We start from the raw sequence: 12,196 nt of genomic DNA on the forward strand, positions 1-12,196 counted from the left end.
ATTATTTGATAAGAAAAAAATACAACATGGCAGACAAAGACTTGTTCGATTAAGATTCTGCAAAGGAAAGTGACACAAACAAGAACACAACTCAGCACGCACTCAAAAAGCTGTGGTCAGGATGTCATTAGTCACTGCAGACTGCGTTGGTATAGCCTAAACAAATAGAAAACAATGCAGCTGATCATTAATCTTAGCTCTGAAATGTTTTTACATCCCGTGTCTTGCTAAACTGAAAAGGCCACTTTGATAACAACTGAATTTCAACATGAAAGACTAATACAGTAAATAATTGAGAGTACACATGTTAGAAGTCAAACTTCTCTATGGAGAAAACTATTTTGTGAATAAAAGATAGAGATGAAAGGACTAAGAAAAACATTGCCACAATGTTGTAATACTTTTTGAAATATTGCATATATTCGTTTTAGATATTCTTGTTTCACAATCCAGAAACTGACTGTGGTTTTTTTTACATCATCCTCCAGCTCACGTTGTCCCTGGACATCCTATGTCCTCACTCCAACTAACTTCATGTCCTCTCTAATTGCATCTATTACCAGTTTATCAATTAATACAACCCTCCTAAAGGCAAAAAAAAAGATTAAAATGTCTTCTAATTAACTAATGATATGCAACAACAGTATAACTCATGTTTTGTATACGTGTATGCGTTTAGATTGAAGTCAGATGTAAACAGAGGAGTCCTGGGAGATAATGCTCTCAAGAATCATGACCCTGGATTGGTCACTCAGAGATTGAGATACTTATAAGATGTCACCAGACTAAACTTCTTAGAAAATCTATTTAAAGACCTAAAAGATTTCCAAGTCATCACACGAACGTTCTAGTTGGTTTTCTGTGAGGAAACATTTGTCGGCTGTTAGAAGCTTTAAAAAAACATTTACAGAAAAACGGACATATTCCAGTTGAACTTGTACGTTTTTAACACATTATCTGCAGTAATGACCCACAGAGAACATTACAAGCATTCCAGGACTTGGGAATTTGCTTGAAAAAAAAAAAAAAAAAGTACAAATCAATGTGAAAGCTCTAACTACTAAAATTGGTGAGAACAAATTCCTTTCCAACAGGGAGTCTCTGGAGGTTTGACATAAATCTCAGTGGAAAAATGTCCAGGCTGAAACCAGACTGACGGGGAAAAGCAACACGTCCAAAAAAGGCAGAATTTAGATTAGCCTTTTTATTCGCTGAACTGGAGCCAAGTTTAGTGGTGCATTTTTGTGATAAAATGTGGGGAGTAAAGGGTTATGATGGGAACAAAACTGGAAGCTTTATTATGGACAAGTCTTGTTTAAATAAAATTCAATAAACTTTATTGAAAAAATAGGTAATTATTAAATATATTAATGAGTAAATATGTTAATAATTCTGAGAATAAATGGAATAGTTACAGTTTAATATGCTTCTGAAGCATTTTTAAGCATTTAAGAATTAGTGTTTGTGGACTTCACATTTCCCAAATAAAATAAAATAAATAAATAGGCAAGAAAGTAAATTCTGTAAGATCAGGTTGTTTTCTACGTTTTGTTTTACGGTCTTGGTAACAACAAAATGACTCAAATTAAACTAAGCAACGATTTTCTCTATTCTTCACTACAAGGAATAGTTTCAACTCAAGAAAAGCAAAAATCTAATGGCGAATTTGTTTGAGGATGTGTTATTACTGTTTAGTCCAAGCTTTTTTTTTTTTTGGGTGAGGAGGTGGACATTAACAGAGACCAACATTTTTATTGTCTTGGCTGTAATGTTAAAATCTGACACATATACACTGCCTGGCCAAAGAAAAAAAAAGTTGCCACCTGAATTTAACTAAGCAAATAGGTACGAGCCTCCTATTGGATAATTACTGCATGGACGATTATCTTCCAGCTGGCAACAAGTTATTTAACCCCAACTGGTGCAATGAGTTGCTTCTCATTTTTTAATCAACCATGTCAAAAGACACATCGCGTGGATTTGGAAAAGATGTCAGTCTGTTTGAGAAGAGTCAAATCATTGGCATCAAGAAGAGAAAACATCTAAGGAGATTGCAGAAACGACTAAAATTGGGTTAAGAACTGTCCAACGCATTATTAAAAACTGGAAGGATAGTGGGGACCCATCGTCTTCCAGGAAGAAATGTGGCCCCAAAAAAATCCTGAATGATCGTGATCAGCGATCACTTAAACATTTGGTGAAATCAAATCAAAGAAAAACAACAGTAGCCCTCAGGGCTATGGTTAATAGTGAAAGTAAGAGCATTTCCACAAACACAATGTGAAGGGAGCTCAAGGGATTGGGACTGAACAGCTGCTTAGCCTCAAGAAAACCACTAACCAGTGAGACTAACTGCGAAAAAAAGGCTTCAATTTGCTAGGGAGCATAAAGATTGGACTCTGGAGCAATGTAAGAAGGTCATGTGGTCTGAGGAGTCCAGATTTACCCTGTTCCAGAGTGATGGGTGCATCAAGGTAAGAAGAGAGGCAGGTGAAGTGATGCACCCATCATGCCTAGTGTCGAGTCATTGATGAAAGATATTGGTGAAAAATTAATGCAACACTGGATGGAAATAGATCTTGTGACATTGCAGAAGCTCATTGAAACAATGTCACAGTGAGTGCATGATGTAATCAAAGCTAAAGGAGGTCCAACGAAATATTAGTGTGTGACCTTTTTTTTTTTGGCGGTGACTTTTTTTTGGGCCAGGCATTGTAATTGATTCATTTCGATGTGTTGTTAGTTTTTAATGATGCACATGAAAACAACTTATATTTTATACTTGATGTACATTTATAATCGTTCTGGATTTTTGCTGATTACAAAAAAAAAAATGAGCAGGTTTCTTTAGTTTTGTAACACAGTTTTAGAAACTCCTGGCCTCCATTGGATTGCGACATCTACACTGCTTCACACTTGAGCAAGTCAGAAATATGGTAAAAATCAGCCAAACCAAATTAAAAAGATGAGCGTAATTGTTACATGTATGCTAGCAAAAGTATCAAAAGGACCTTGACTCAAAGTTTTAAGAATATCATTCACACAAATACAAAGCTACCTGTTGTTAGATGCAGGGCTTTTTTTTTTAAATTCCAACAAGGAATGCTTTATGAGCACCATGTAACTGTTCTACCAGTGCATTACTGCCACTAGTTGAACAACAGCCACCTCCAACAAACTCTCTGTTATCAGTCTTGTTTGTTCAACCTTGCTACTCATTAGCAGACCCCCCTGTGGCTGTATGAATGAATATGTGAGGTCAACATGCTGACCCTGCATGTGCACTCACTGGCCATACTGCAAATAACAGAGAGCCGTGTGTTCTTCAGATTGCATCACAACTCCACTAACGAGCAGAACCACTGGCCTGAGAGCACTAATGCAATTATGTAACACAATTCTTCTGGCTGTGAGTCAGGGCTATGAGGATGAACATTGAATAGGATGTGACAGTGTGTGAGTTTGTTAGCTTATACTCCACTATACAGTTCAGCATGAATTTGGTTTGTACTGTTTTGATGTTCAAAAAGAGACAAGAAAAATCAAATCAATAAAAATAACTAGGACCTAACATTCTTTAAAATAATGCACTTCACTTGAAGCCTTTTATGTCAGAGTTTTAGACAAAAAATATCTTATGCTTAGGCCCCATTTACAAGAGCATAAGATCTGGAAATGTTGGTGTTTTTTTCTGTTTATTGTGGCAAATCAACATAAAATAATAAAATAAAATACATGAATCCACTGTGGTTTTCAGGTCATAGAAAATGACAAAATTTCATACTGCCACTGTAAAATGATTGCAATTTGACACAAACTACCATAAGTTAAGTAAGGTGCTCTTTCTCAGAGAGGGAAGATTGTAGAATGAGGTGTGTGTTGTAATTGGCATACTAGTTGTAGATGGCAAAAAAAATAAATAAATAAAAAATCTCAATTTGTACGCATCCTTTATGATAGTCTATTATTGTCTTTGTTGTCATCATTCTTTGTTCAAATCAGGTCTCTCTTGTAAATGAGTCCCCGAGGCTCAATGGGATCAACCTGTATAAATAAAGGCTGAATGAATATGCACTGAAAAAGAGGGTGGCTAAAAAGTGTATTTATCGCATATCTGGCAACGTTGATATGGGGTTGGACATGCAGTCGCAGCACGAGTAACAAATCAGTCACATCCAAAATGGTGAATGCAGGAACCTTTGTTTGGACTGAGGATGAGGTTGAACTTCTTCACGTTGAACAGCACTAACAGAATTTTGCTTTCAGCTATTGGTTTTGGTTGTTCTGCTGCAGAAAAGCTACAATTTCACTCAAAATCCGGGTCATATAAACAACGCCTTAGCAATGACAGTTCAAGCTATTTTGGTCAAGCCTTAAAAAAAAAAAAAAGTTATACCATCAGAGTATTTGTTGTGAATGACTCATCTATTATCAAATGGAACCTCAATATGTGTAATACTGACTGAGTTGCAGGCATTTGTACTTTAGCTAATTTGATTAGCGGTATAGCAGCCAACTTAAACTGGTACAACTCTAAAAACTAATCAGTTTTTAATCAGCTGTGCATCCAGTGATTGTAAAAAAATAATAATATCTGTTTTTGGGTTTATGAGATATTTTGCTAAATGATGCAAAGAGTTGACTCCAAATAGTTAATGGTAAAATTTTAAGCGGTTGGAACTCAGTTGGGGTTGACTGTCTGCTACTGCTACCACCACATCAAATGAAATTATCTGTCAAAGATACGTGGGTTCACAGTATCACAAGTGTGCAACACAAGAGAGAGGATGGGTTACTTCTTGAAAATGACTGTACTACATATAAATCTCTTCATTACAGAATAATTACTACATCTTTTAACCAGCTAGTACAGATGGGTCATATCACATGGAAAGAAATGCAAAACTGTTTCTAACATCAAGCTTAATCTTACCAAGACTTGGCATTACAACATGGTTTTACAGCTGTGCTGCTATTTTGAATTCATTTTGAAAACCCACACATGCACGGAGAGAACGTGCAAACTCCACCCAGAAAGGTCCAGGGCCGGGATTTGAACCGGCAACCTTCTCACTGAGAGGCAGCAGCTCTACTGAGCCACATCAGCTTTCTGAAATGAAACGCCTTCAGTTTGAAAAACGGTGTTAAATCTCAAAGAGAGAACAAATCTTTCCACAATCCATATGCCCACATAGGACGCAGTGGCTTCATAAAAACAACAAATTAAGTCCTTGTGGAGTGTTCTGAGGATAATGGGCTTCCTGAGCACTTCACTGCCAAACAGCAGGAATATATGAGAGCTATATGTCATAACTACCAGCTAGAACAGTTACTAACATTATCACAGATAAAAGGCAACAAAGAATGCACATAATGTGCAAAATACTTTAAATAAAAAGTTGAGACATAAGAACTTTTATGGATAAATATTTTCACTGACAAAATCAACTCATATTCTTTACCATGATAATATAAACCATTTTAACAATTGTTTACCTTGTACATGAAAACTCAGGATGTTATTCATATGGAGGATGAATGAGATAAATAAACATCAGCAAAGACATTAATTGCAGTGTTTCCCCTACCATTATACAAGCGGGGTGTCCCAACCCATCAAAAGAACTGAGCACCCCGTCTACCAAACCAAACTTGCACCCCCCACCCCCCACCCAGCACTGACATAGCACTAAGCGAAATACAGGCGCTGTAGCTAAAAAGCTAAAGGCGCCTCTTCCCTCAGGCTGAACGCCACCCCCCGAGGGCGTTTTGTGGTTCTTGGGTTTTTTCCATTTAATGTTGAGGGTGTTAATCACTTCTGTGTTTTACATCCTTTGTGTGGGTTTTGTGTTCAAGGGTAAACATATAACATTAAACCTCTTATATGTCAGGAGAGAGACCTGGCTGGCACCCCAAAACCTTGATTTCACATAACCATTACAGTACAAGCTGCACTCAAGACATGTCTCCATCCCTCCCATCAACAAAAATCATGGATGAGATGAGCACCCCGCCATGGCAAGCTAACTAGGGGAAACACTGAATTGTGAAGATGCAATGTTTACAAAAAGGATCAACTAAAATTACCAACCTATTCACAGCTCACTAGAAACACGTTCACTACCAAATTACTCATTTTTACAAATGCAGCAAAGAAAGTACCGGTAAATAAAATTGGTTTTGTTTGAGGCAAATAAAACAGAGTAGCTATCAGGTGGGGCTTGGATTAAATTCCCCCTGCACAGTCTGAATTGCCCCAGTACAAATGTTAAGTGCAGAGCATGAGATAAGAAGTTGATTAGCAAAAGTGTTATTTTTACCACCATTAGACAGGACCCTTCAACCTCTTCGGTGAACCAGAACCTTCAAATCAGTTCAATCTTCATGTGATATAATTTTAGGGCAACTTGAACTATTTCTATCTTGACACTTGTCTTTTCTGAAATTCAACATGATGGCAAAGAAATATGGAAACATTCTAACTCAATTTAAAAACTATTTCTACAAGATGACGTTCTGTTTTGGCAGGCTGTCAATGAAGACAAAAGGTTTGCTGTAAAAGCAACGTTGTAATGTGTATGTGCTTCTGTTTTACTGCTGGGAGCAGGAACAGGGTTCATGAATTGCCTGTTCGATTTTAAATACTATGTGAACTAGTTCTGATTTGTAAATAAATTAACATGTGTGAAAACCTCAGTCTCTAATGTACTCTGCCCTGTAGAGACAGGTAATACTGATCTATTCAGGCATTCCCCCATCTTTATCTCATGTTCCTAAAACCCCTTTTCAAGATGCACTGTTGAGATTTTTGCAATGTTTAAATAATGCAAAGTGCCTCTCAAAATGCGAGATCCAAGCGAAAGTGAACCGCACGGTCGCGCTGTGGGTTGAGTCTGAGAACCAGCCCTTACCATGTTCCCGAGGGGTCAAGGTGACATTCCTAAACACCTCTGAGACCTGCCTAATGGAGGGATTGGTGCGTGGCTTTTGTTGTATGGGAAACAGGAGAGGATGAAAAGGAGTGTAACAAGAGATGGAAGTATGTAAAAGTGAGAGGAGAGAAATGAGATTCTAAAGCAGCATCAGGGGCAGGTAAGGGGTTAAAGGAACGAGGCCAGGAAAGGTCTGAAGGAGGATGAACTAGAATTTTTTTTAACTTCAAATAGCAAAACTAAAAAAGGAGGAGCCATTCACAAAACTTTATAATGCTTCCAGCTTTGCAAATTACAATCCAAGTTATTTGCTGCTATTTCTGAGGTGACTGCGGGAGAAAGCTGTGTTTTTAACAACTTTACCCTGTCAGCTGTCACAAAAGATAAAAATTCTATGCTTAGTCTGTAACTGGGGCTTTGGCAGAGAAGCCAGTTCCTTTTCTCTTCTGGTGTATACGTTACAAAATATATTCAGATCTCTTAATTGCAAGCACTGTGTTCCTAACAAGTAAATACAGACACATGACAACTTGGCAGACAACATTATAATATCAATGTGTTCAAAAGACACAAGTAAAATCTATTAAAAATGGGCTGAAAATATTATTAAAAATACTTTGTGTACTATTTGAATGAATTGAATGAGTCAATTTAATGTATAGCATTTAATGCAAAACAAACTTTTGAGCTTAATCCTGAATCTTAAAAGCATAATCTAAAATTATTTTTCGGCTATGTTTGGGTATTAAAATAGACATAAGCACCAACAATTTTTTTCTGTAGAGACATGTTTTGCTGTATTTAAGTGTAAAACCATGGCTCCTCTGTAAGAACGCAGTTGTAGGTGCAAAACTCCATCAAACAAACAAACAAAACTGTAACGCTTACCGTCATAAAAACTAAAGTCTGGAAACTTGCTATGAAGGTCAAAACAGGATGACGCGAGTTCCAATTCCTTATTTTTGTTGCTTCTTTCTGTAGTTTTTCCTTCTTCCCTCTGCTTCAGACCAGTGTCTCCTCCTGGTCTCCTCTTTTACTCCCTGATCCCACCTCGTTCAATGCCTGGGAAGCACAGAGACAACAGAGGAGAAAGTTGGAGAGGGAGTGACATGGAAGGAGAGTTCCCTGTTTGGGCGAACCACTGATCAGATACAGCTATTTTCAGACTCAGGCATGCTCGGCTATGAGACTGGAAAGTTACCCCCCCTTCGGTTTAGATGGGTGTGGGCAAAGTGACAGGATTCACTATCTCTGTTTTACCCTTCACACACGTCATTGTGCATGCATACCTCACTGTGTATTCATATGAATGCACCCAAAGACACTTTCCTGAAGCACTGAATCACATAAAGAACAATGTAACCCCACACATTTCATTCTGTGGTATTTCATCAGGTGTAGGGATACTGTCGACAAGCAGCAGAAAGCAATGGATGCATGTTTAGAAGCTTTCTATGCCTCTCTTTTCTCCCTCTCCTGGGTTTTAATGTCACTCAATGTCCGGATGTAAAGTGGCCTTCTCTACACAGAAGCTGACAGAAACGTCAAACTGTTCTCACATGAGTATTTATTTCACTTTATGCAGTCGATATTTAGACTGCCAGTCAAGAGGAGTCTCTCGAGTGAATTCCCATAAATGGTGGCACTTTTTTATTTTTATTTTTTATTTTTTTAATAATCAGTGACATCATGTAAAATAAATATAAATAAATAAGGATTATGACTAACCTGCGTCAGTAAAAAATAATCATCCTGCTCTGTAATTCATATAGGAATGTATATTTGGAAATGACCACACGCATACATTCACAGGCTGAATATACACAGAGGGAGGTCGGCTTGAAGCACCTCTAGACCACAGACTCCTGCTATTCCCAGAATGGTGATGTAACAACTGCTATTAGCATCTCATGCTTAGTTAGAGCCTGGATACCTAAAACCAACAAGACAGCTACTGTGCAAAATGCTATTTGGACATCATCCACCCTTTTAACTCATATCCAACAAATAAAGATTTAGCATTCCTTCAAGGAATGTATACTGCCTACCACCTTTCATGACAAAGAATTAATTCAAGATGGCCACCACAAGCACATCTCACGAGATGTGATAATGCTCCGAGTACATGTTGAGGGCGACTCTGTGTTACGACCACATGCACTTTACCTCTTTACCGATAATTTTACGTTGTATTCATTTTTGTGTTGAAAAGGTATACTAGCTGTGGCAGCCATCTTGATATGGGTTTATTCCAAACTGTAATTAGTTGTAGAGGTACATCCAACGATTGTCTTCAAACGTTTCATTCAAATTTGTTCAATGGTTCATGAGAATTTGCCAACAGACCTGACTGTAAATGTTAAAGTCAAAGTTTTAAGCAAAGATGTGACATAATGTGTAATGTTTCGGTACGTGTTGAGAACATCTCTCAGATACTACCACAATATATTTCAACTCAATATAGTTTTACAGTAAAACTAGCCGTTACAGCCAGTTTAACAGATATTGGGTTAGTTGTATTTTTTCTGATTTCTAGGGTCGCTTTGCTGTGGTGGCCATCTTGAATTGGATTAACTTCAGAAGGAAATAATGTTATAAACATTCATCCAGTGATCATTTTCAAAGAAATTCATTGGTTCATAAGGTAATAATAAGATATTAACAATACAAACAAAAACACGCAAACACCACACGCATGGACAAAATCATTATCCCTCTCCCTTCAGAAGCAGGCAGCAGAATAAATCTGCAGCACAGGGAGGTCCAAGAAAAGTTTGCTGGTAACAAAAAAAAAGAAAAGGGAAACTCGTCAACTCCTGGCTTCACAGTTCCATTAGGAATTTCCAGAGTGGTGCTTTCCACATCAAAAGCAGATAGTCTAAACAACACTAATTACTACAGACACTAATAACTTTTTCTGTTAAATTCCAACTTCAGTCAATGACTCGGAGAGCAAACAGTCTTTACCTTCACAGACCGACTGATGGTACTTGTGGCTAGGCCTCCAACTTAATCGAGCCCTCTGTCCTTAAAGATGTTACATAATATTTTGAGTACAAAACTAAAGCAACAAAACTAAATACAAACAGATCATGGCTCAACATCATCTGGATATACTTTCACTATACTGATAAGGGAGTGGTGATGTAACAATCTCATTTACATGAGCACAAATGGGTCCGATGAGAAGTAAGACTTGAAGCATCTAAGCTTTAGACTTTGGGATGTCCGAGGGCCATTGTTTGTGACCATGATGAAACAGCATCTGACTCCTGACAACTTCTGGTCACGTGCCAAGGATCTCTGTGGTATGGTGAAAAGCTGACAACTGACAAGTGCTAATGACGGAACCTTGGAGCCGAGATCGGACCGGTATCAGGGGACCAATAAAGTCCTGTGCTGAAACCTTCAACCAAATTCACCTTTTAGCTTTATCCTGTAACTTCAACAATACTTTTTCAATATATGACGAATGACTATCACCTAACCGTCTAAAAAGTATATACATGTTTTTGTTTCTTCTTACTTGAACTTGCATTTTAGTTCTGGATCAGGTTCAGTTGAACTTCACTCAGATTCAGATAACCAAGTTCTTTTGGATTTTGCTCAAGAATAAAGGATCAAAAAAATCCATTGAAAAAAAACAAAAGAAGTCTGAGAATGATCTCATTAGAGTACATGACCAAACTATTTTTACAGCTACTGAACAACTCACACTCAAACACACTGACACTATGACCTATGAGCAACTCCAGACTACAGTATTTGCGTCGACATGGTCTCGCCTGCACAGTTTCAACACCTAATTCATTATCAGACACTGCAAGGCCCTGCTATTCACAGCTAAGTAAGTGGCAGGATATAAAAAGCAGAAGAGCTGTGCACAGAGTAAGCATCATTTAAAAATATTTAAACCAGGGAGAAGATTTTTTTTTTTGTATCCACAGAAAGAGTGCCAGCACGCTCATGTTCTGTTTGTAAACACATTGTCCAGGATTTAAAAAGGTAGGCGAGTACACAAGGTTCTTTTTCATACAAATTGATTTAGCATCTTTGCTATAAGATAATGTAAAAACATGTCATGCTGCTTGCATTTTCTTTTTAAATCAAAGAGAATATGCAAGCACATGAGAAAAATAAATCTTAACAAAATCAATCCTCAGATGTAACACTGCACATGTTTGTATTGTAAACGATGTTACGATGAGTTTCTCTTTGCATAGCAAGAGAGGAAATTATGTTCTACAAAGTGTTTATCTTTCACAGTGTTCAAATGGGATATTATGTGGTGGGAGAGTACAACTTCAAAAATAAATAAAAAATACAAATCTTTGAGTTCAAAACACAGAGCAAATAAAACTAAAAGCTAGTATGAAGACTTTAGTAGTTTATAAAAATGTTTTGTGTTTGAGAGAGTGCATTTGAGAAAATATCAGATGAACACACAAATCTGCAGCTGTGGGCTGCACAAATGGGCATCAGGTGCTAAATCATTTAAAATAATTTATTGTAAATAAAAATTTCACGCCAATCATGCGGCTCATCCATCAATCAGTCAATTGCGTGTCCAATCTTATGTTGAAAAACTGCAATAGATAACCACGAAGTAGGAGGGATTACTGTACTAAAATAAATAAATAATAGTGTTGCTGCTTCTGGTTTTTCACCTGTCGCAGGGGTGTGTGGAACGTAACCCCCGTGATAAACGAGGGACTACTGTAGTTGATGTCCATCAGGTTGTAGCCAAGCCGTTACAATATCGTGATTCTTTTGTTTTTTGATATATTCTTTTGTGAATTTGCTGATGAACTTGGAATTATGGTTAAATTGAAAAATATGGATCAAGCTTAATCTGACAGTCAGATGGAATTTAACTTATCTTGAAATTACTTCAGATTCAATTCAAAAATACTTTGTTAATCCCAAAGGGAAATTATTTGTTGTTGTAACTCATTATCCTTGCTTCATTAAGAGATGTTATAGATGCTGATGGCTGTAGACAGGAAGGATCTCTTGTAAAAGTCCATCCCACAGTGGATCCTCTGAAAATGGCTGCAGATGCCGTCTGATCCGTTCACCCAGACTCGGCTGGCCTCTCTCGGTTTGGGTTTACAGAAGATTTCATGGTCAACAGAACTACTTCAAAATGCCCAGGGCTTGTGGCTGTTGAAGACCAATAATCCCTTCTCCATCATGCTTAACAGTTGAAAATGTTTTGTTGATATTTTGTTTGATTGCCACAAAACACAACAATATGTATTGTG

The 12,196-nt window shown here is 37.4% G+C and overlaps 1 protein-coding gene across 1 annotated transcript in view; it reads right to left on the bottom strand.

The window, feature by feature from the left end:
• The window catches only part of sorbs2a (sorbin and SH3 domain containing 2a), a 112,301-nt gene that overhangs the window by 70,504 nt on the left and 29,601 nt on the right, over nucleotides 1-12,196 (bottom strand). Inside the window, exon 2 of the mRNA XM_037689834.1 lies at nucleotides 7,821-7,994. The gene's annotated coding sequence lies outside the window, so the exon portion shown is untranslated. The remainder of the gene's footprint in view (nucleotides 1-7,820; nucleotides 7,995-12,196) is intronic.

This window comes from Nematolebias whitei, chromosome 16 (genome assembly GCF_014905685.2).
Source record: "Nematolebias whitei isolate Nwh7 chromosome 16, NemWhi1, whole genome shotgun sequence".
NCBI lineage: Eukaryota > Metazoa > Chordata > Actinopteri > Cyprinodontiformes > Rivulidae > Nematolebias > Nematolebias whitei.